We start from the raw sequence: 20,781 nt of genomic DNA, 5'->3' as shown, positions 1-20,781 counted from the left end.
GAAATTGAGGGGGGGAACCCAGAAATTAACTGCCCTATTTATTGTGTAACGTTTGGATATCCATCCAATGAAACTCTAACACGTCGCATATACCACGTAATCCACTAAAGGTAATCGTAAACTTCCAGGATTTTGCCTCTCGGTCCTTAAAACAACAAGATCTGCGCCAACCAAGGAATTTACAATAACAAATGCATGCGGGTCCCTTCCTATCTTCTTCTTCATCATCGTCACTGAGGAAAACACACACATTTCATGGGCAACGCTGATTTTGTGTACACTTCCACGAGCGATCATCAGCAACAATGCACTCATCGAGTGGCGATTCCTCCGGCGCAGCCGTTTTTCACGTCGTTCAACAACTCCCTCAAAGAGACTTTCTTCCCGGATGACCCGCTCAGGCAATTCAAGAACAAAAACCCTCCAAGAAATTCATACTCGGCCTGCAATATTTGTTTCCCATTCTTGAATGGGCTCCTCGTTACAGCTTACAGTTCTTCAAATCCGATCTCATCTCTGGTATCACCATCGCCAGCCTTGCCATCCCTCAGGGTATAAGCTATGCTAAGCTTGCTAATTTGCCACCCATTCTCGGCCTCTGTAAGTAAATAACTTGATTACATTAATTAACTTTCTTCGTAAATAACTTGATTACATTAATTAACTTTCTTCTTCTTCTTCTTCTTCTTCAAGGTTACTGAACATCGTAACCTTTTTTTTAAATGAAGACTCAAGCTATATTCCACCACTGGTTTATGCGATGATGGGGAGCTCAAGAGATTTAGCAGTAGGGACTGTTGCTGTTGCATCACTTCTCACTGCTTCCATGTTTGGGAAGGAAGTAAACGCTGCTGAGCATCCATCGCTTTTCCTTCACCTTGCTTTCACTGCAACCTTTTTTGCCGGACTACTGCAATCTTCATTAGACCTTTTACGGTAAAAATAGTTCATTAGTAAAGCTTCAACTAATAGTTGCATGGTAAATTAATTTTTACTTTGTTGATGCAGTCTAGGGTTTATTGTGGATTTTCTTTCACACTCAACGATAATAGGGTTCATGGCAGGGGCAGCCACTGTGGTGATTTTGCAGCAGCTAAATGGAATCCTAGGACTTGATCACTTTACTAAATCTACCGACATTATCTCGGTTTTGCACTCTGTCTTCGGTCAAACTCATGAGGTTATCTTCTTTCTTTCTTCCGTTTCACTTTCCTTTTTGAAGGTTAAAGCTTTATCATTAATGGAATTATTGGGACTGTGGCTGTATTTTTCTATTACTTGAAATATATAATATGTGACGTGTGATGATACTCATATTGTTGCTATTAGTCACGGGTCATTCGATATTTATAACTAATACAATTATAAAATCAAATTATTCTTGCAAGCCGTATATAGTTGTCTTATTGTTTACAAATCAAATTATCTCAATGATCAAAAGAATAATTATTACTTTTAGAGATTTTGAATTCAACGATTACGACTAAATGATTAAATTTATTATTAAATAAACAAAATATTTAAAATAAATATCACTTTATAATTATTTAGTTTAAAAAAATGACTTACAGTCGTAAAATGTGATATTTGACAGTGGAGATGGAGAGCGGTGTTTTGGGAGTTGGTTTCCTTTTCTTCCTCCTAGGCACCAGATATTTCGTAAGTATATCTAATCATTAATTTATGTTTATTTAAGATAATTAGATCCTATCTTTATTCAAATATTAATCATTGTATGATAAAAATGACTCAAAGGGTAAATTAATAAAAGCGCGTGTTAGATTAATAAAAGGGTAAATTACACATTTTTTATCACTCAGCGTTTTGGTCACAAAATTTATAAATTTTAATCTATTCACTTAACTTTTAATTTGTTCTTATTTTAAATCACTTTACCGTTGAAAACTTAACGTATTGTAATTTAACATTTTCTTTTAAAAATTATAAAATGACCTCAAAGCTTTGAATTCTGTTTGATTTCTCAAATGATAGAGCATTTTCTTCCAAATTCCAATAGTGGGGAGGTGGAGAAGGAGGAAACAAGTTTTATATTTTTTATTCCACATATTATAGATCAAAATGATCGGGATTTCATGAATTTCAGGTGTAGGGTTGAGTTTTATGAGTTTTTAAAGTGATTTAAGTAAAATCTAATCTAATAAAGTGATAGAAGACAATAAGGTGAGCTTGTAGATATCTTAAATGGTTAAAGAAGCCGGAGAATGGTAATTGCAATACCACGTGATAGATAGATGGAATTTCAAAACTTTCATCTTTGGAGAAAGAAATAAAAAAAGAGAAAATGATGTGGATGGCACATGGGTTCCATATCGATAAAAAGTAATTCACATCAACACACATGATTATCATGTTACTATTCTATTTTTAGTTCAACGTTGAGTGATTAAAATAGAAGTAAACCGAAAGTTCATTGAGTAGATTAGAAAATGTAAACTTTAGTTACCAAAATAGGAGTAAGAAGAAAGTGAATGATTAGATTTACAATTCACCCTTAATAAAACAACTCACTTTTGTAACCTTTCGGAAAGTAAAAGAAAGAACCTTCCAATAAAAGGGCTATCATTTTACATAATAGAATAAGAATAATAAGGAAAGGGTTTCCCTTATTGGGTTGTTGTGGTCTTAAAATAGTATTTGCTAAGTGCCTAATTGTCCCTTAAAAAACCGTTATTTTATAGTAAACATATGCTTTACGAAGTCTTCAGTTAGCCTCTAAACCTGCTCCCACTGCATGTTCCCTCTTTAAGTACATTATTTGCGTTAATAGTTTAATGTATTTGTTGGATACAAAGTTACAAACAGAGCAAGAGAAGACCGAAGTTCTTCTGGATATCAGCAATGGCGCCTTTGACATCGGTCATCCTCAAAAGTCTTCTCGTTTATCTTACGCATCACGGAGTTCAAATTGTAAGCTTCTTAAACTTTTGGCAAAAAGGCCAAAGTGGTCCCTGTACTTTTGAAAAAAACATCAACGTGGCCCTTATATTATTTTTCTCTCAATGTGGCCCTCCAACTCAAAAAAACACAACGTGGTCATTTGACCAATGTTTTTCGTCGTTTGACCGTTACAGTACTGACGTGACAGTTCATCTGTCATATTTGAGTTTCCAATTTAACTTATCTACCTTGTTATCCACCACATTATCAACAATTGTGAACTTTCACATAAACATCGTTGACCGCTATGTCAACATTGTAAAATTCTATGTAAGACCGTAACTATCAAACGATAAAAAAACATTAATCAAATAATTACATTAAGTTTATTTTATGAATTAAAGGGCCACAATGAAGGAAAAATAATAAGAGTGTTAATTTTTTTTCCAAAATTACAAGACCTCTAATCCTTTTTGGTTAAGCTTTTCAACTAAAAGATAGATAAAGGTCAAATTCTGGTTTTTACCCTTTTATTATGCTCAAATTCAGATTTCAGTCCATATAAAGGTAAAAATAAATTGACGTATTCTACCTTTTTAGGTAAGTTGTCAGGCCTGACACAAACCTGATAATCGTAGTGTGCCCCCACCAATATGATCCCACTGTAATCTGCTGGTCTATTTGATAGGTCCCAATGCATGCGCGCGCGCGCACATATGCGCGCGCACATATATATATATATAGTGAATTCATTAGATTCTAATGGCATCATCAATTACAATCTATTTAATATACTTAGACTCGTTGTAATAAAACCAAATTGGCATTCGACAAAATCCATTGGGCTAAACTGTGAGCGAACCTATTTGGCTTGCACATAATCTCTTGCAATCGGGTGGTTCAAGTATTTATTGTATTTTCATTATTTATGTCACGTCCGATGAAACAAGAAGACGGGGTTTGTTATTTACTAAAATTGTGACCGTGTGATAATGGCAGATATAGGGTGTAAACAAGTCGAGTCGAGTTTAAGTATTGTCAAGTTCGATTCGAACTCGAAAACTTTAAATGTAAACTCGACTCTACTCGAAAACTCGCGAGCCTAAAATTTTCAAGCTCAACTCGAACTAGAAATATAATATTGAAACTCGACTCAAACTCGAAAAGGCTCAAACTCAAAAAAAATTCAGGAGTTCGATTGAAACTCAAAACTCGAGCTCGATTGAAGCTCAATTTTGAGATCGATTCAAACTTGAAAACATGTTAATATTTATTTGTTGAAACCCATCCCTTTTATACACTCACTTTACCCCTTATTCCCCCAATAACCACCGATGTGGGATATCAAAAACCAGAGCAGAAAGACGCTGAGGTGCATATTTTTTTATTTGGAACATTTTACTGTTGTTTATTATGTGATTTTTCCTTCTTTTATTTGCGTATAGGCTTGTTGGAAGAACATCTAGAGTTCTTCACTGGTCTATAGTTTTATTATGCAGGTTCTTTCAGAAGCAAAAAGAATAGTTGAGTCACGTATGGCTGCATGGGTATGTATCATCTGAACAAGCTGCTATTGTGGCTGCTGAAGAACCTGATTTGCTCATTACCTCATATCGGTCCTGAAAGTGCTGAGAGGCTATCGATCCTGGAGATACTATATCTCTATCCAATGTTCAAGTTCCTGCTGCGCCTTCAACCTTAGTAATTGTTGATAATTCCTCTACTCTTGGTTCCTTGCATATGGTATGTGCAGCATGTGGTCTTCTGTTTTTCTTCTCTTCTCTCTCCATCAAAGACTAAAAAAAAATTCAGAATGAGAAATGACTTCTGTTATCAGTAAAACTTTTAATTTGACTTATACTATATGTTCTCACTTTTGATATTTCATTTCTTTTTACTTCCAATATTTTATGGTCTGATTAGTACCTAAGGCGATTACTTGGAATTTTTTGTATGGAAGAAGGTTTGTTTTGATTTTCTAAAGTGTTACTGGTTCTTTTTGCTCGTAGAGTTCTTTGACTTCTTTGATATAATTTTTAGCTTAGGGTATATTGAGAACTTATGCACTAGAGCAAATGGTCCAAGCTGCAAGCTCATCTGCTGGTCTTCAGGCTGTCAAGCGGTTTGAGCAAACCTTACAAGATCTTGGGGTTCGTCTCTGCTCCATGAAATTTTAGTTATGTGCATGTATGTTCTTCTATCAGTTATGGGTGGATAACGTTGTATTAAATGTATGATGACCAGAAATGAAAACTCTTTCTATAATGGTTGCTTATTCTAATTGCACTCTCTATACACGAAGTTTACTCTGTGTGTGAGGGTTTATCACATAATTTCATATTATAAGCTTATTAAATCTTGATTTCTCAAATTATAAGGTCTTTTTATGTTTTTGGTGAAACTGGTTGGATTCAGCAAAGCACTTTTTTTTTCAACTTGAATATGCTAATTTGTGATTTTGTCATTGTAAGAACACCCTGTTTATTACTTTTAATAATCATCAATTTTGGCTGAAATATATCTTTGCTCCTTATTTATAGCCATTTGCTTGTAATTCAATTCTAAATCCTGCATACATCTTCATTTTTTGGTTTAACATCTTGAAATTTGTGTCGATAAGTGTATTTTATTTTGCATATTAATATGTTTATATAAGTATGCAAATGATTTATTTAGGAGTCACATAACATCATTTTGCATAATTTGTATGTTACCTTTATATGCATAATTTAACCCCTATCATATAATTGGATTTAGGGTTTAGGTTTAGGATTTAAGGTTTATGGTTTTGAGTTTAGGGTTTATGGTTTATAGTATAGGGTTTAGGATTTAGGATTTAGGATTTAAGGTTAATTACAAATACATTAATTAATCGACTTGGTACCGATTTATGAGGTAAGTACAATATAGTATCTTGATATTAAATATTTGTCATTAGAAATATATTAAATATTTGTCATTAAATAAATAAATTTTTTTATTAATTAAAAAATAAATATAAGAATATTTATTTAAAAAAATTAACCATTTTCAATTTTTCTATTGTTTGGCTGTTTTTTCTTATTTTTTGTTTTATTTTTCTACGTTGTCAAATACTTGTGCAGTAAAAAGTTAAAAAATAAAGAAAAAAAATCAACCAAACACATGTAATCTAACATGTGTTTAATTAAATGGACATTTATTTTTCTTTTAGTAATATACAATGTAACAATTGAACTTGGGCTAGTTAATTAAAAAAATTAATATTTGAGGGTAGTTGTATTATAGAAATTTTAATATATTTTTAAAATTTTATAATTATCATTAATATTTTTAATATATTTTTAATATTGTAATTTTAAAAAATCTAAAATTATAATATAACATTTTTTTCGAGCTGCTCACGAGCTTTTCGAGTCGAATATCGAGTAGCTCGTTTCGGCTCGTTAAGAACTCGAGTCTAGTTCGAGCTCGAGTCGAGTCCATTCTATCCGAGTATTTATCGAGCCTTGATCGAGTCGATCTCGAGTAACTCGCGATCTGTCTCGTTTCAATTACAGCCCTAGGCAGATAGGAAACCTGAAGAAAGGGTTGAATCCACTGTTCTTTGGGAATTTGGTGTTATATGACCACGGCTCTGAAAACTGGCATGGTCACCGGCATCATTGCTCTTGCCGTAAGCTGCCTTCTAATTCTCTCTTTTTGATATTGCCAAAACTTCAGCTTTGATCTCTGTACTTCGATAAAATTTGAGCTTTAGTCCCTGCCTTTTGAGCAAAAGTGAATTTCATATATGCAGGAAGGAATAGCCGTGGGGAATATCCATGAACATCGTTGGTTCTTGCTTTTCTTGCTATCTCACTGGTAAAGCTTTTTTTCTTTTATTCACGTTATTATTCGATTTGATTTGATTCGATTCGTTAATCGTACCATTTTCGACATGTATATTTCAGGGCCATTTTCACGATCCACCGTTAATATCAACGCCGGATGCAAAACGGCGATGTCCAACGTTATCATGTCCATTGCGGTTATGTTCACGTTGTTGTTCTTGACACCGTTGTTCCATTACACTCCCCTCTTAGTGTTGTCGGCGATCATAATTTCCGCCATGCTCGTCCTCGTCGATTACGATGCCGCCAGCCATCTCTGGAACGTCGATAAATTCGATTTCCTCGTGTGCATCGGTGTGTATATCAGCGTCATTTTCGCCAGCGTCAAGGTCGGTTTAGTCATAGCGGTCGTAATTTCCGTGCTGAGGCTACTGCTGTTCGTCGCCAGGCCGAGGACTTTCATTCAGGGAAACCTCCTGAACTCAACCATATACAGAAACGTCGAGCACTATCCGAATGCGAATATTATTCAGGTGTACTTTTCAACAATTTTCCACTTGAAGATTTGATTGGAACAATCATATATTCACACCATTCTTTCTACCTTGTACCTTCATATTGCTTACGTTTCTGACAGGCCACAGGAGAATCGACACCAGGTAAATTTATCAGCATTGATTGCCTTTGTCATGAAATATGCTATGTTATCTTTGGTATGGATCTTCTGCATGTCTACCGTTTCTTCTTCCACCTTTTCACGAATAAAGTGGTACTGAACTCGTATGTGTTTTGTCCTTGAATGAAATGATGGATTCCTTGCTAGATGCAAGACGCTTTGAATGTCACAAAACAGAGAGACATACTCTTGATTGTGCCCAAGCTCCTCCAATAGCATCTTCAATCAAATTGCTTCTTTACTAGCTTGTGTAGTTGCTACATATTCTGCTTCTGTTGTGGATGTAGCCACAACTGACTGCAATTTTGAAACCCAACTTACAGCTCCACCAGCAATTTTAAACACATATCCTGTAGTAGATTTGCTTTTATCCAAATCCCCTGCATAGTCAGAATCAACATACCTATTGATAAGTAAATTTGATCCTCCGTAACATAATGCAACATTTAAGGTGAGGTCCCTTTGATGTATCTCAGGATCCTCTTTACTGTATTTCAATGCTCTTTGCTTGGATTTGCCATGTACCGACTAACCACTCCCACTGCTTGTGCAATGTCTGGTCTTGTGCATATCATAGCGAACATTAAACTTCCCACTGCTGATGCATACGGTACTCGAGACATCTCCATCCTCTCTTCTTCACTGCTAGGACTCATACTGGAGGATAATTTGAAGTTAATAGGAAGAGGGGTAGAAATTGGCTTACAATCTTGCATGCTAAATCATGACAAGATCTTCTTCAAGTAATTCTTTTGTGAAATCCAAATCTTCCTATTACTTTTGTCTCGGTGAATTTGCATCCCTAGAATCTTGTTTGCTGATCCCAGGTCCTTCATTTCAAATTCCCTAGCCAGTTGTGCCTTCAATTCTTTAATATGATTTTTTGTTGGGCCCTGCAACCAACATGTCATCCACATACAACAGCAATATAACAAAATCGTTATCACCAAACCTCTTGAAATAAGCACAAGGGTCTGCATTAAGTCTGTTGTATCCAAGGCACATAATGAGTGAATTAAATCTCTTATACCAACACCTCGGTGCCTACTTTAGACCGTACATAGATTTGTTCAACCTGCAAACCAAGTTCTTCTTTTCTTTTTCTTCAAAACCTTCAAGCTGGAGCATGTAAATCTCTTCTTCAATATTTCCATGAAGAAAAACTGTTTTAACATCTAGCTGCTCTAGATGTAAGTTCAATGTAGCACACATTGCCAAAACTACTCGAACTGTTGTTAGTCGAACCACATGAGAAAATATTTCATTAAAATCAATACCTTCTTTTTGAGCATATCCTTTGACCACCAATCTTGCACGATACCTCTTAACTTGATCGTCACCATTTCGCTTGATTTTGAAGACCCATTTGTTACCAATTGGCTTCCTTCCTTGTGGTAGTGGCACAAGATCCCATGTATTATTTTTATGAAGGGCTTCAATTTCTTCTTGCATCGCCATCATCCACAGTGAAGCATCTGAGCTGTTTATTGCCTCCTGGTATGTTGATGGCTCACCGTCCTTTGTTAAAAGACAGTATGCAACATTTCCTTCTATAACATAATCTGAGTGCCAATTGGGATGTATTCTCACACGATCTGAATGACGAGTTGTTAGAGCTTCAAAACTCTCAGGTTATTGTTCATCATGTGCTGGTTCTGCTTCAGAAAAATCTCCTTGTTCAACCTCTTTTTCCACATGTATCTGTGTAGTCTTTGACATTTCAGTGCTATCATCGTCTTCTTTTCTTTGTAGCTTATCTTCTACAAAGATGACATCCCTGCTGATGATCACTTTGCGGGCAGTGGAATCCCACAAGCGATACCCCTTTACTCCATCAACATACCCCAAGAATTTGCATTTCCTGGATTTTGGATCCAGCTTTGAGATTTCTTGGGAGTTGTACATCACGTACACAATACTTCCAAATATATGGAGGTTTGAATAATCAGCTGGTTTACCAGTCCACATCTCCATTGGTGTCTTCAGCTCTATTGCAGTTGATGGAGCTCGATTCACCAAATAACAGGCTGTATTGACTGCTTCTGCCCATAATGATTTTTCTAGGCCTGCACCCCTTAACATTGCTCTTGTTATTTCTAACAAGGTTCTGTTCATCTGCTCTGCCACTCCATTTTGTTGAGGAGTATTCGCCACTGTGAATTGTCTTTTGATGCCTTCTTTCCTACAAAAGTCATCAAATTCTTCGCTTGTGTATTCTCCTCTATTATCTGTTCTGAAACACTTGATCTTATTTCCATAATCAAGTTCCACCCGCGCCTTGAAGTTTTTGAAAGTTGAAACACGTATGACTTCTTCTTGATAGGGTACACCCAACATCTCCTGGAGTAGTCATCAATAAATGAGACAAAGTATTTTGCTCCACCTAGGGATGTAACTAGTGCTTGCCATACGTCAGAGTGAACCAATTCTAGAACACTTTTGCCTCTAGAATTTGATTTGTTGAATTTCAACCGGTGTTGCTTACTTGTTATGCAATGGTCACACACAAAGGAAGTGTTACCTTTGTTAAGCCTGGAAGTAGGTTTTGCTCCACAAGAACTTTCATTCCTTGTTCTGACATGTGTCCAAGTTTCTGATGCCATAGCATTGCAGAATTTGAACTACATGAGGCAACAGAGGCTTCTGCTTCTAGCAAAGTCTCTCCCTTCAGCATGTACAAATTTGTTGCTATCTTTTCGCCTTTCAGCACCACAAGCACTCCACGGAACACCTTCATGATTCTTTTCCGTGTTTCAATCTTGCTTGCATTATTATCCAACAATCCATAGGATAATAAATTTTTCTTCAGGCCTTTCACGTGCCGCACATCTCGAACAACTTTAATTATTCCATTATACATCTTCAATTTGATGGTTCCCACACCAATGATCTCTAAGGCATGATCATTGCAACTATACACAGATCCTCCTGAGACAGGTTCATAATGATGAAACCATTCTCTTCTTGAGGTCATGTGATATGTTGCTCCCGAATCAATGAGCCATATGTCTGCATATCTCTTTCTACCTTCCACGGTGGTTGACGCTTCACAACATAGAGCATCTCCATTATCTGAAGTGTTTGCAGTATTGCCTTGTGGATTGGAGTTTTTATTTAGACTCCAACAATCCTTCTTCAAGTGACCCTTCTTTCCAAAGTTGTAGCACTTTAAATTCTTCTTGCTTCTCGACTTCGATCTACCATGTTTATGACTGCTGCTTTGGCCACGTTCTGTTGATCTCCCTCTCATCGTTGTCAACACTTCTGCTTGTTGCAGATTTACTTGTATGTATTCCTTATTCTTGCGCCGATTTTCTTCTTGTAGAATAGAAGCTGCAACGTCATCGAAGACTAGACTGGTGACATTACTGTTTGTCAAGTTGATGATGAGTTGATCATACGAATCCGGTAGACTTTGAAGTAGAAGTTCAACACGTTCTTGTTCTCTTATTTTACAGCTTAAGGATGTAAGCTGAGAAAATAAAGTGTGTTCAGTGTATTTAAGTGCTTCGTCACTGAAGTAGATTCTGGCATACGGAGAGTGTACAATTTTCTCTTAATGAAATTTTTATTGTGCAACGATGTGGCCTCGTACAATTTGGTGAGATGATCCCATATCTCCTTAGCTGTCTTCTTCTCCTCGATGCTTGACAATACTTCATCTGCTAATGCTAGATGAAAGATTGCCATAGCATTCCCGTCCATTTCGATCCATTTGGTTGTCATCTGTGATATCCATCGACCTTTCACTAATAGCTGCTAGACAACCGTCTTTCCTCAGGATGACCTTCATCTTCAATTTCCACAATGAGAAATTTCTCCTATTGAATTTTCCAATATCAAATTTCGTTGCTATAGCTTCTTTTATAGCTTCTTTTACGGATAGCTCCCACTATTTCACTATCGTGAATAGTTCTCTGGAACCTTCAAAAAATGGGTAATAACTTTTTATTTTCTTATGTTGGAGGATCTACCTTTTGGTGACAACCACAAAGACAATAAGCAGATATTATACACTCAAATCTGGCTCTGATACCAATTGTTGCGGAAGACGGCTATCGGATAAAGCAAAATCGCAACTGATAATTTAAGAAAACAAAAATGAAGATAAAGAAAACACAAAATTTACGTGAAAACCCCTAAATAATATAAGGTAAAAACCATGGGCAACGGTAGAAGAATTTCACTATGAGAAAATAAGAATTACAACCTCTCTCGATCTACCAAGGAGAAAACAATGATAATTCTCTCTTGATAAAAAAAGGAGAAAACAACTCTCAAAAAACTCTCTAAATTCTCTCTAGTATTGGAAGAAAGCTAGAATGCTTTGGGATGGTTTTGAAGCTAAATGAGCTAGGATATTTATAGTTGAAGGTTAATGACTAATTTGTAAATACCCTAAATTATAATGACTAAATTATGATTTTATCATTATTCAAAATTCAACAAAAAACCCAATCTTTTTGACAAAATTTTTCAGTAGAATTTTTTATTAGCACCTTTCGGTGCTTGCTAAGACTTTTCAACAGAAAAGTCAGCCGAAAACATCTCAACTTCCTTTCGTTGGCAGCTCTGGGGATTTTAGTACCTTTTTTGACAAAAAATGGACTCATTTGCTTCGGCTCTCAGTACAAAGTTGTTTATTCCTTTCGTTGGCAGCTCTGGGGATTTTAATACCTTTTTTGACAAAAAATGGACTCATTTGCTTCGGCTCTCAGTACAAAGTTGTTTAGTTTTCAAAAGGGGAGAGCATACAAGATAATAAATGTTACCCCCTCCTTGGTTTAATGATGTTGACGCATGCAAATGAACTGTTCATGTGTAGGGTTTTTTTTTTAATTTTTTTTTTGGGGGGGGGGGGGGTGGGTTGGGGCTTGGCAAAGGTACAAGCAAATTCAGTACTATCTCCAATGTCTTTTAGCATTTAGAGGCAACATTTCAGTGGAGATTTGCACTTCACTTGCTGGTATTCTTTTTATAGCTGGTGGTTTTCAGTAATAATGGAGTTAACCATGAAAGCAATGTGATACCAACAATCATTTACATTAATCTTAATTTCTTGTTAAGAAGTTTGCTTAGTAAAGAATGCTGAAAGCGTTTAATGCATCAAAGTCAAATAGGTTACCAGATGGCAAATTTTAGCAACATTTAGTATCAGTTTGCATTACTAGCAAGAGTTTTTAAAGGGTAGAATCCCATAAATGGGGAAAAAGATTTCCATCCGGGATACTGTTGGTGGGAATTCTTTCTGTATTTGAGTTCATTTTATGGTTAAATAATGAGTTTAGTACCTATACTATTGGTTTTGATCTGTTTTAGTACCTAAACTTTTAAAAGTTTCAAAATCATACCTAAAGTTTAGTTTTGGTTTCATTTTAATACCCCACCATAAAAAGCATTAGTTTTTGTTTCATTTTAGTACACTGTTTAAAATTCAACATTAAGTTTTGAAAAAAATTAAATTTTTGTACTAAAACAGACCAAAGCTGATAGTTTAGGTACTAAACGCGTTAAGTTTTTAACAACGAGTACTAAAATGAAATGAAAATTAAACGTTAAATATGATTTAAAAATAATTAAAAATTTAGGTATTAAAACGAATCAAAACTTATAGTTTAGTACTAAATGCGTAGTTTACTATTTTTTTATTATTCGGGAAGCATCTTAATTGATTAGTAACAACCACTTATCATTAAACATAATCTTTTCTTAATTTCAAAAATCATGTGATATTGAAGATATAAAATATATGAAAACTGAATTATTCAAAAATCTTAGGAAAGACCCTTTGAAGAACTGATTCACAAGGACTCTTCGTGTAATTTAATATTATTTATACATGTTTAATTAGTCGTTTAAATAAAAATAAAAAGGATAAAGGTTTGAAATCCACATGGAACAAATTTTTTATTTATTTATCTAGAGTGATTAAAAAATATATCTTCGAAAGATTTTTAATAATTTGATAATGATTGTTTGAACATTCTTATAGATGTTATGTTCATTCGAATTTTAAATAACCACAAAATCATTTTACTTCGTTAAACAAATATTATTATGAGGATGATTTAGGGGGTGAAAATAAGCTTACAAGAATGCCAGATGGGAAGGGTTTGGTTCACAAGTGAAGAAGGTGGACCTTGTGATTTGATGGGCACAACACATCGAATTCAGGGCTGGGAGAAGGGTGGAAAACAATGAAATGACTGCCACAAGATCTTTGCTATCAAGCTGTTGTAGGGTGAAACCAAATTGTTTTTTAACCTTCAGGTGAAAAGCTTCACATCAATATGGAACAGGTTTTTTATTTATTATTTTTTTTCATTACTCCATTCAATTCTTTATCTTTGGTTTTCGTTCCTCAGAAACTCTTATTTTCGTTTCCTCTCCTAAGTAGTTGTTGTTGTCCCTCTCTGTTTCTCTCTTTAGTCTTCTACGGCAGAGCTGCAAACGCTTCACAAGTGAAAGAGCAAAACCAAATGTTTTTTTAAACCTTCAGGTGAAAAGCTTCACATCAATAGGAACAGGTTTTTTATTATTTTTTTTTCATTACTCCATTCAATTCTTATCTTTGGTTTCGTTCCTCAGAAACTCTTATTTTCGTTTCCTCTCCTAAGTAGTTGTTGTTGTCCCTCTCTGTTTATCTCTTTAGTCTTCTACGGCAGAGCTGCAAACGCTTCACAAGTGAAAGAGCACTTGTTTTCACCTTGTTTAAAATGAAATAATAATGCTGATGATAAAAAGCATGGAACTCCCTTTGTTCCCTCACTTGTTTTCTCTTCATTACCTGGGGGAACAGAGGTTTACCCTTCTCTTATCCTAAGCTGTCATTCAAAATTATCCCACTTTTCTCCCCATTATATTTCTAGGTATTCCTGTTTTGAAGGAGTTCCCATCTTTTGTATTTGTTTACATTTGAACGAAATATCAAGTTATAGTTGAACCAGAAGGAGAAACTTCACGAAAACCATAATTATTTCTAGGCTATATGAAAGCTGTGAAAAAATGGGAGATGGGAACTCCAAGAAGAGCAAGGTTTTTTTCTTCTCTGAAACAAGCTATAATCTCATTTGATTCTTATGTCATTTTATGTATTGTAAGCTATTGATGTTAAATGTATTTTTCCCTGATGAAGCTTTCGTGGCCTAAGACTTTGGTCAAGAAATGGTTCAAGTTCAACATCAAGAGTAAAGCTGAGGACTTCCATGATGAAATGTTGATCATGGAGGTGATTCATTTGATTGGGTTTTGAGTTTCCCCCTGTTTTATTCCATGTGTTTTTAAGATTATACATTTGGTTCTAGGATTTGAAATCTTTAGCCTTCTATTTACCAAAAACATGAATCATGGTTTTTAATTTCAGTTCAAGATCCATGAGCTGTTTTCTGTTTCTAAAGTCCATTATTTGTTTTTTATGGTGTTTGAATATGTGAAATTGATACTCTTCTGCGTGAGAGAGAGAGAGACATCGAGCAGCTTTAACAGATTTGTAGTTCTTCTTTTTCAGGTGTCATTGAAGATTGGGGGCACAACTTCACGGATAGGGAGGCATGCACTATCAAGAAAAGCAAAACAGGTTTGGATTTGGAATCACACTCCACTTTAGTGATTGTTTTGGTCCTTTTGGACCACATCTCTCTCTTCGTGTCAACTTTAAGGAATTTTTAATTTAACCAATACTAAAATTTTTTCATATTGTTTCAATCATTTCAATTTTATGCTTCACGAATTTCTAATTTGTTACATGGATGCTAGAGAGATCGAGCAAGAGTCATTCTGATCAAGTTCGGCGATGTAAAATCGATCCTGATGTCTCGCAATTTGCAGATGTGCATGATTATAGGTATACAGTTGTATTCTTAGATCTTGATTGCTTTCTTGTGCTAAGTTGTTTCTCAATCGGATTTGGTTTACAGTGTGTTTCTTTGTTCCACATTGGTATAGGATATTTGTAGCTACATGGAATGTGGCTGGAAAATCACCTCCTGGTTATTTGAATATGGAAGATTGGCTTCCTACCTTTCCTCCTGCTGACATTTATGTACTCGGGTATGCGAAACCGATCCAGATTTATTCTGCATCTCAATGTGTCAATTCTTTTAAACAAACTAGTTTTTTTGGTATTGACAGAAGCCTTTTGGATCCCTTATTTTGGCCTTTCTTAGGTTTCAAGAAATTGTTCCTTTAAATGCGGGTAATGTTTTGGGCACTGAAGACAACGGACCCGCTAGGAAATGGCTAGCTCTCATTAGGAAGACTCTGAACATTCTTCCTGGAGCCAGTGGTGGCTTCCACACACCATCACCTGTCCCTTATCCACTTGTAGAACTAGATGCGGACTTTGAAGGGTCAACAAGGCTAGAAGCTTCATCTTTCTTTCACCACCGGCCATTTCAGTCATTGGGTCGTAGCATGAGAATGAATAACGACATGGCAATGCCACAGCCGAGGCTTGACCATCGCTTCAGTGTTTGTGATCGTGTTGTCCTTGGGCATAGACCAAGTGATTATGACCCTAACTTAAGATGGGGTTCCTCTGATGAGAATGTAGCTGGAGATTCACCAGGCAATGCTCACTATTCCGAATATTATCCGATGTCCTATGGTGGATCTTTTGCATTAGAGGAAAGCAATAGGCCGATGGAGCATTCAAGGTACTGTTTGGTCGCCAGCAAGCAAATGGTAGGGATATTTCTAACAGTATGGGTGAAGATTGATCTTAGAGATGACGTTCGCAACTTGAAAGTGTCTTGTGTTGGCCGAGGATTGATGGGTTATCTAGGAAACAAGGTGCAGCTTTTCCTTTTGAACTCTTTGGTTTGATAGATTTTGTTGAACTAAAAATAAGGAAGCATATGCTCATTACTTTGGTTTTACAGGGTTCCATATCTATTAGCATGTCTTTGCATCGAACCAGCTTTTGCTTTGTCTGCAGTCATTTAACCTCGGGGCAAAAGGAGGGTGATGAGCTGCGTAGAAACTTCGATGTTATGGAGATTCTCAGAAAGACGAGGTTTTCAAGGGATCATGGAACGGGATATGATAATTCTCCCCAAACGATTCTAGAGCATGAGTAAGCCTTTATATGTTAAGTTTTGATTCTATTGATACTTCTCAGGCAAATGTCTTACCTGTGGTATAAACTTTTGGGTATCTTGGCGCAGTCGTGTTATATGGCTTGGGGATTTGAATTATCGGATAGCTTTGTCCTACCGTTCTGCGAAGGCTCTAGTTGAGATGCGCAATTGGAAGTCGCTTTTAGAGAATGACCAGGCATGTTCTTATCCTTTTCGATTGATCCTAAATATTTATGTTCATTTTTCATGGAGATTTTGGAGAAATCTGAAAATTTGATTGTTTTCCAGCTTCGTTTAGAGAAAAGGCACAGTCGTGTTTTCGAGGGCTGGAACGAAGGCAAAATACATTTCCCTCCTACATACAAGTACTCAAATGATTCAGACAGATATGCAGGGGAGGATAGGCATCCAAAGGAGAAAAGAACTCCTGCATGGTAATCAGAATTATCTACCTTATGTTCACGAGAAGAAGTTCTGACATGATTTTGCTTTCACAATGAACCATTGATCTTATAATAATCGTAAACAAACAAATAAGCTACCTGATATTTGTGAAGGTGCGATCGTATACTGTGGTACGGACGGGGGCTCTACCAGTTATCTTATGTTCGTGGAGAGTCAAAGTTCTCAGACCATAGGCCGGTGTATAGTGTATTTTCGGCAGATGTCGAGCCTATTAATTTTAGCCGAATCAAGAAAAGCATGAATTGTTCCAGGGGCAGGATTGAGGCTGAAGAGCTGTTGCCACAGTGACATGAATACACTGAACTAAGTTTCTTTTGAGAGAATTATTTAACAATCCTTATTCTGTGTCACAGTTCCGGAAGACGACGTGGTATTAAGTGCATTCTTGTTAATCCGTATACTTGCAATACATGTTCTGAAACTGTTGCAATCCATTTTACTGGTGAGTAATGCCTTGGGGAGACTCCGACGAACGAACACTGTCGACCACAACCCGAAAGAAGGTCGGTCTTTATTTTTAATAGTTCGGATGTAAATCCTTGTCCTAAATTCAATTTTGTAATTCTCTAACATGGCTTTTCCTTGCCGTAACAGGTCCAACTCTGTATATTGTTAATAAATTCCTAACTGCAGAAGATCATGATGGCACACCATTGCCTGACTACCATTGATGACTGTTTTAACAGATGGCTATATTTTTTTTTAAATGCTTTTGTAAATTACAACAGATAGGTTTTTTTTTAAAATGGGAGAAAAAAAGGGGAGGGGGGGGGGGAGATAATGGAATCAATTGGCAATTTACTTTTTGTACTAGTGTTGGAAAATAAAAGCCTGGTGGAGGCTAGAGATGTGATGGATGCTCATTACTAATGGATAAAACAGAAGCTTTGGTTTATGTAAACCTTTTTTTTTCCCCCAGTTGCTGCTAATCATTTTACTGATATAAAGTAGAAACTAGTTTGTTTGAACTTCGAATTGATTATCCTTATCATTAGTAATTTAGTACATCATCTCAAACAGTGGCCTGAACTCGTCAAAAGTAAAAGAAAATCTAAGAAGAAAGTAAAAAGATGAATACTTTACTGAGATTAAAAAATATTCACAGATGTTAAGATTGAGTTTCATGTGTAGAGAACATGCCTGCCAAAGGCAAATGAATCCCAATAAAGGGCAAGTATACAGTGCCTCTGTGGTTTCTAATCTGAATAGCCTCATCAATGGGCCATGCTTCAGCTACTGTCATCAGAATGCATTGAACCATTCTTCTTCAACTGAGGATGCAAATTTTCAGTTATGATCCAAAATTTGAAGCCTGGACAGGACTGCAATGCTGGTGCTCTCTGCAATGGTATAACCCTACCTGCTTACTGCCAATTGTTTTGTTCAGTATTTGGTTGGACCTAACCAAACCTTTGGGAGCTGTCAGAGCCAAGAAATTTTATTTTATTTTTTAACCCCATCAATGTTTACATCTAAAGTCAACTAGTTACAAGACTTATATCTCCACTGGTTTCATTTCACTTAGCATTTTCTACAAGGTAAATAAAATAGTCTTGGAAGTTTGTAGATAAACTGTGAGGAAAAGACATGAAACAGCATATTCTTTTCCTGAAAAAGTACATGTGGGATAAAATTTTCCATTTGACTACACTTTTTTTTAATGAATTATCTCATATCCTCAAAGGAATGGGCCTGTAAATTTTGCATTGATGACAGAAGGTGAGAGACCCTTAAGACTGCAACAAATCAACAGCAAGCTCCAAATAAAAATCCACTGATAAAAACACACTTTCCTGTATAAAAAAGAATGAAACCGTTTTCAAGGTGGATAATGAGATAGGGTGTGTGGGGTTTGAGCAGAGAGAGCTTTTTCTTTGTCCAGAATCAAAGTTATTTGATGTTATATACTAGTACAACATGAAGCTTTTTCAGTGGTGGGAATTCCCAGCTTGAATTTGGGTTACATAATTCATTACAGGTTTTTAAAACGACATGTTTGGACGTTTACACTTTTTTACAGGTTGAAAGCTTTGAAAGAGAATCCCATAAAGCCTGATTCATCCAAAGACAACAACACATGAAAGTGTTTTCTTTTTATAATAATGGGAAGCTGGGAATTCCCACACCTACCTCAACACTTTCTTCCTTTTTTTATGTTAGTATCCTTTTGTTCCTTGATTTCCAATATGAAAATGTCTTTTTGTTACTATTTTTGATGCTGTGTGTACATATGCCTGCATTCATGTCCTTCTGTCTAGTAGCTATCTAAGGCAGAGGACGATCACTGAAAGTAAGTGCCTAGGGGAAAGCTCTTATCTTTGTCAATATCCCCTTTTAACAGCTTTGAACATATAAAGCTACGGTTCCCATCTTTTCATTTTTCCAACATTTGGGTCATTTTTCACTTCACTAAAACATCTTCAATTCTTCAAGCTGCCTAACAAAACACCAGGATTTGGTGCATGTGCACTTCACAAATTTCCCTAATTTATGCTCTAAGTGTTTGCCATTTGCATTGCAGTTTTGTTCTTATTAGACTGTCCTTTCCCTGTTTTCATCAAATAGCATATAATCTTTTTTAGGTAAAATTTGATGAACTGCAGGACATATTAAGGCCCACAGATCATGGCACTTCTGAAGGACTGACAACCCTTTGAAAGGGTACCCCACGTTTTCAAGAATGTCATCGATTTCTCTTTCCCTCACGTCATCCTTGGAAGAGAGCACAAAGGCAAAAAAGCACGCCTCTGAGTCTGACTCGTCCCCCAACCCCACCGGCTTTCTTAAGCATGCTAACTCGTTGGTGGTATCTCATAGGTCGACACTTGACTCGAGGGGGACTGGACGTAAAGTTTGAAGGCAATTTTTTGGCATTAGAAATTAACATGGGGAGCCGAGTGGTGCATGTGGGATTACGCATAACCATGCTATGCGTGAAAGCATGTAGTCATGGGGAATAGCCATTCTAAACAAGCACAATGCCTTCCACTAAATGCACGATCAATATGGTCCGAGCAATAGGGCCACCAGTACACGACCAACATGGTTCAAATTTTATAGAACTGGTCCCAAATTATGAAGAGGGCTAAAGCCGCGTTAGATTTGAGATTGAATTGAGGGAGAACGTTATTTGGGGATGTACTTTTGTGCGTTTTTATTAAAAAAACATTTAAAATTCATTTATTAGAAAAGGACTCCCAACAGGAATTATTTGGAAAAATGACCCTCAAACAGTCCACGTAGGTCTACATCGTGTTCCGCAAAACGCGTATAAGGACCTCGTGTTATATAGGGCGCGAGACACGTCCGACGTGAAAGTACTTTTCAGATAACTCAATTTAATATTTGGATACCACGAGAAATTGAATTTATCACAAGTTGTATTTTATGAACCTTGGGTCCTAGAACATGAGGTTTATGAGTTTTAAGCCCACATTGCAAGTGTTTATGGGCATGTTCGAGGGGTATTTTTAGGAAGTTAATATGAAAATTTTCATAATTTATAAGAATAAAGGCGTAGTATTGGAATTTATCTTTCTATTGAGCCCAATATTGACACATACGAGATATTGTAAACGAGGTAAAAATCGCATTGAAAAATTGATCCAAAGCTTGTTTTGTGAATGGAGAAGAAGCTAAAATGGCTTGGTAGGCATGCTCGAGGGGTATTTTCGGGTAGTTAATCTAAAATTTTTCGCAATTTATAAGTTTAATGGTGTAGTATTAGAACTTATCTTTCAGTTGAGGCCAATATAGGCACATACGAGATATTATAAGGGGTAAAAATCGCGTTGAAAATAGTTCCAAAGCCTGGTTTTGTGCATGAAGAAAAAACTAAAATGACTTGATAGAC

At 36.1% G+C, this 20,781-nt stretch overlaps 2 pseudogenes; both read left to right on the top strand.

Moving 5' to 3' along the window:
• Positions 1 to 251: 251 nt before the first annotated feature.
• On the top strand, positions 252 to 12,478 carry LOC120152951 (annotated as a pseudogene).
• A 1,502-nt stretch (positions 12,479 to 13,980) lies between these two features.
• LOC120152950 lies at positions 13,981 to 17,599 on the top strand (annotated as a pseudogene).
• Positions 17,600 to 20,781: the final 3,182 nt, after the last annotated feature.

The sequence above is a fragment of the Hibiscus syriacus genome, unplaced genomic scaffold, assembly GCF_006381635.1.
Source record: "Hibiscus syriacus cultivar Baekdansim isolate YM2019G1 unplaced genomic scaffold, ASM638163v2 tig00111096_pilon, whole genome shotgun sequence".
Classification (NCBI taxonomy): Eukaryota; Viridiplantae; Streptophyta; class Magnoliopsida; order Malvales; family Malvaceae; genus Hibiscus; species Hibiscus syriacus.
The sequence above is the reverse complement of the archived record's forward strand: the minus strand, read 5'-3'. Positions and strand labels throughout refer to the sequence as shown.